Source organism: Schistocerca serialis, unplaced genomic scaffold, assembly GCF_023864345.2.
Source record: "Schistocerca serialis cubense isolate TAMUIC-IGC-003099 unplaced genomic scaffold, iqSchSeri2.2 HiC_scaffold_167, whole genome shotgun sequence".
In the NCBI taxonomy this organism is placed as follows: Eukaryota; Metazoa; Arthropoda; class Insecta; order Orthoptera; family Acrididae; genus Schistocerca; species Schistocerca serialis.
The window spans coordinates 52,501-57,500 of NW_026047727.1; the positions used below are offsets into that span (position 1 = coordinate 52,501).

A 5,000-nucleotide genomic window follows, 5' to 3' on the forward strand; every position below is an offset into this window, starting at 1 on the left:
AACCAGACCGGGAGGTCCACCCAGAAAACAGAATATCCCACCCTTCCGACATCCGCCATTGCTCAGCTAAGCCACGAACACCCACACATGTCCTACACAGGGGTGCACCCAACATCACAATACTGCCTCCTGTCACAGTACACAAACAATGGCAGGAATGAAAGACACAGATCTGCCACAACCTTGGAATCGGAGCGCCGCCTGTCATGAGCCACAAGTGCATCCTGACGTGACAAATCGGATGATCCCGCAGGCATGCACTTACGATAATCACTATCAACGAACCTGCCGCCCCCTCCCCCCCCAAAATACACCTTTCCCTACAACGTGTACCTTAACCTAAGCTATATTGTACCTTAACCTAAGCGATATTGTACCTTAACCTAAGGTATATCGTACCTTAACCTAACCTACATTGCGCCTTCACCTAACCTACGTTGTACCTTAACCTAACCTACGTTGTACCTTAACCTAACCTACGTTGTACCTTAACCTAACCTACGTTGTACCTTAACCTAACCTACGTTGTACCTTAACCTAACCTACGTTGTACCTTAACCTAACCTACGTTGTACCTTAACCTAACCTACGTTGTACCTTAACCTAACCTACGTTGTACCTTAACCTAACCTACGTTGTACCTTAACCTAACCTACGTTGTACCTTAACCTAACCTACGTTGTGCCTTAACCTAACCTACGTTGTGCCTTAACCTAACCTACGTTGTGCCTTAACCTAACCTACGTTGTGCCTTAACCTAACCTACGTTGTGCCTTAACCTAACCTACGTTGTGCCTTAACCTAACCTACATTGTGCCTTAACCTAACCTACGTTGTGCCTTAACCTAACCTATGTTGTGCCTTAACCTAACCTATGTTGTGCCTTAACCTAACCTATGTTGTGCCTTAACCTAACCTATGTTGTGCCTTAACCTAACCTATGTTGTGCCTTAACCTAACCTATGTTGTGCCTTAACCTAACCTATGTTGTGCCTTAACCTAACCTATGTTGTGCCTTAACCTAACCTATGTTGTGCCTTAACCTAACCTATGTTGTGCCTTAACCTAACCTATGTTGTGCCTTAACCTAACCTATGTTGTGCCTTAACCTAACCTATGTTGTGCCTTAACCTAACCTATGTTGTGCCTTAACCTAACCTATGTTGTGCCTTAACCTAACCTATGTTGTGCCTTAACCTAACCTACGTTGTGCCTTAACCTAACCTACGTTGTGCCTTAACCTAACCTACGTTGTGCCTTAACCTAACCTACGTTGTGCCTTAACCTAACCTACGTTGTGCCTTAACCTAACCTACGTTGTGCCTTAACCTAACCTACGTTGTGCCTTAACCTAACCTACGTTGTGCCTTAACCTAACCTACGTTGTGCCTTAACCTAACCTACGTTGTGCCTTAACCTAACCTATGTTGTGCCTTAACCTAACCTATGTTGTGCCTTAACCTAACCTATGTTGTGCCTTAACCTAACCTATGTTGTGCCTTAACCTAACCTATGTTGTGCCTTAACCTAACCTATGTTGTGCCTTAACCTAACCTATGTTGTGCCTTAACCTAACCTATGTTGTGCCTTAACCTAACCTATGTTGTGCCTTAACCTAACCTATGTTGTGCCTTAACCTAACCTACGTTGTGCCTTAACCTAACCTACGTTGTGCCTTAACCTAACCCATATTGTACCTTAACCTAACCCATATTGTACCTTAACCTAACCCATATTGTACCTTAACCTAACCCATATTGTACCTTAACCTAACCCATATTGTACCTTAACGTAACCTAATTTGTGCCTTAACGTAACCTAATTTGTGCCTTAACGTAACCTAATTTGTGCCTTAACGTAACCTAATTTGTGCCTTAACGTAACCTAATTTGTGCCTTAACGTAACCTAATTTGTGCCTTAACGTAACCTAATTTGTGCCTTAACGTAACCTAATTTGTGCCTTAACGTAACCTAATTTGTGCCTTAACGTAACCTAATTTGTGCCTTAACGTAACCTAATTTGTGCCTTAACGTAACCTAATTTGTGCCTTAACGTAACCTAATTTGTGCCTTAACGTAACCTAATTTGTGCCTTAACGTAACCCATGTTGTGCCTTAACGTAACCCATGTTGTGCCTTAACGTAACCCAATTTGTGCCTTAACGTAACCCATGTTGTGCCTTAACCTAACCTATATTGTGCCTCAACCTAACCTATATTGCGCCTTAACCTGACGCACGTTGTCGCTGAACCTGCTCTGTAATTGTTATGCAACTCGTTAAATTAGTGTAGTGTTGCCTAACCGCAACCCTCGCAATATAGTTCGCTATTCGCACTGCCCGGTCCCCTGTGTATCGCGTCATGTTAAACACCTTGCAGGTGTTGCTGACTTTCCACATGCTCCTGCTATACACTGTAATGTGGATAGCAGCAGGACGTACATGCCCCCCCCCCCTTCCCCCCTGCCTTCGCAAGCTGGTCGTTGAGAAGTTTGCATGTTCAATGCCCTTCGCATGCCGACGTACTCAGCCTACGTTGTGGTACGGCCTGTCACCTGTCCGCCGATGTACGCAAAACCCACAAACTGTACTGCACATTGGTCCGTATGTACTGAATGATACATCGTGGCACATGTGTGACCGTACGACGACTGCGCCTAGCAACGGCAGACCATACAGTCCAAATATTGTGCACGCAGCTACGTGTCGTCTCCCTATAAGAGCTGGATTGCAGTGTGGTACGCCATTCAGACGTGTGGGAGGAACGGACGCCCTGGATGGCGATCAGCATGAGCAGTCTGTTGATGTAGTGGAGCGTGTATTCGGACGTAGTCGTCTCTTCTCACACACCGTGATAGCATGTTGCACCGCGTTCCACATCTGCGACATCCTGCAGAGGCCGGCTGACAGTCGTTCGCGCAATGGACACCGCATACGTACGGGGGCTACCTTCCACGTGTTCTCGAGGCGTGCACATGTTGTTGCGTCTATGTGGGCAGACGTAGTGTGTTGTGACACCTGACACAGGCATGCAATACTCGTTGCAAATGGCGATGGACGTCTACGTTTGCTGGTGACGTTACGCAAATGAACAACAGGTAACCCGTTGTGGTGCGGTTGTTCTCGCTAGAGGTGAATCAGTGTTGGCGACGATCGGTCGAGCTATTAACCGGTTGTTTCAGGGATACCCACCATGCCCACGAACGTGAAAGGGGACCCACCATGCCCACGAACGCGAAAGGGGATCTGGGTGTGAGGCGATACGCGGCGGTGGCTGGGTGGGACCGTCCCCGGCCGGTGAGGGGGGGCCGCCCGGCGTGCTGGCAGCGCGGTGCGTGGGCGCACGCGCTACAGCCGGCTGGTGGGGGCGGCCAGTGGCAGGCGCGCCGGCCGACGGACGCGGCAGGCGGCGCAGCTGCGCGCCGGCGCCCCCTGCTCGCGGCGCCTTGCGGCCAAAGTAGGTCCTCGCGGGCCCGGTGCGAAGCGCGGTGGCCATCTGCAGTGTGCTGGTCCGATTGAGGACTGTGTGCGCTGAGGATGCGCCGCCGCCCGGCGCTCGGCGCCGCGACGCCGTCTGCTGCTCGGTCGCCCCAGCGGTTCTCGCAGGTGGTTTGTATCGCAGCTGTGCGGACGTGTTGGCGCGTGCGCTGTGCTGGGAGAGTTCGCTTCGGCACCCAAGTGGGGCTTTTGTCCTTCTGTGGCGCTGGCGTTGGAGCTGCCGGTCACCGTAGGTGGCGCGTGTTGTCTCCCGCCGGCAATGCCACGACAGCACGCTCCCGGGCCTCTGTCGGCAGCGGCAAGCTCAGTTGGGAGCACGGGTGGTCGCACCTAAAGCGTCTACTCGCCTAACTCCGGGCGATTGCGCCTCTCTCGAACCCGACCAAGTACTTAGGACGGCGCTGCGCGCCGCCGGGACCTGAGAGGGTTTCGAGGTGTGTTGTGCAGGGGAGCTCAGCCTCCTCCTGTTTGCAGAATAATTGAGCGGACGCTTGCGTGTTCGCGCGGGCCCCCGGGACACACTCCCGGGCGGCCGGCTGCTCAGCTCTAGTTGACGCAGCTCCCTGGTTGATCCTGCCAGTAGTCATATGCTTGTCTCAAAGATTAAGCCATGCATGTCTCAGTACAAGCCGCATTAAGGTGAAACCGCGAATGGCTCATTAAATCAGTTATGGTTCCTTAGATCGTACCCACGTTACTTGGATAACTGTGGTAATTCTAGAGCTAATACATGCAAACAGAGTCCCGACCAGAGATGGAAGGGACGCTTTTATTAGATCAAAACCAATCGGTCGGCTCGTCCGGTCCGTTTGCCTTGGTGACTCTGAATAACTTTGGGCTGATCGCACGGTCCTCGTACCGGCGACGCATCTTTCAAATGTCTGCCTTATCAACTGTCGATGGTAGGTTCTGCGCCTACCATGGTTGTAACGGGTAACGGGGAATCAGGGTTCGATTCCGGAGAGGGAGCCTGAGAAACGGCTACCACATCCAAGGAAGGCAGCAGGCGCGCAAATTACCCACTCCCGGCACGGGGAGGTAGTGACGAAAAATAACGATACGGGACTCATCCGAGGCCCCGTAATCGGAATGAGTACACTTTAAATCCTTTAACGAGTATCTATTGGAGGGCAAGTCTGGTGCCAGCAGCCGCGGTAATTCCAGCTCCAATAGCGTATATTAAAGTTGTTGCGGTTAAAAAGCTCGTAGTTGGATTTGTGTCCCACGCTGTTGGTTCACCGCCCGTCGGTGTTTAACTGGCATGTATCGTGGGACGTCCTGCCGGTGGGGCGAGCCGAAGGCGTGCGACCGCCTCGTGCGTGCTCGTGCGTCCCGAGGCGGACCCCGTTGAAATCCTACCAGGGTGCTCTTTATTGAGTGTCTCGGTGGGCCGGCACGTTTACTTTGAACAAATTAGAGTGCTTAAAGCAGGCAAGCCCGCCTGAATACTGTGTGCATGGAATAATGGAATAAGACCTCGGTTCTATTTTGTTGGTTTTCGG

General features: G+C 51.2%; 1 non-coding gene across 1 annotated transcript in view; it reads left to right on the top strand.

The window, feature by feature from the left end:
- The first annotated feature begins 4,058 nt into the window (after positions 1 to 4,058).
- The window catches only part of LOC126443653 (small subunit ribosomal RNA), a 1,909-nt gene continuing 967 nt past the window's right edge, over positions 4,059 to 5,000 (top strand). The window contains exon 1 of the ribosomal RNA XR_007582081.1: positions 4,059 to 5,000. This exon is cut by the window's right edge and continues 967 nt beyond it. This is a non-coding gene — a ribosomal RNA (small subunit ribosomal RNA).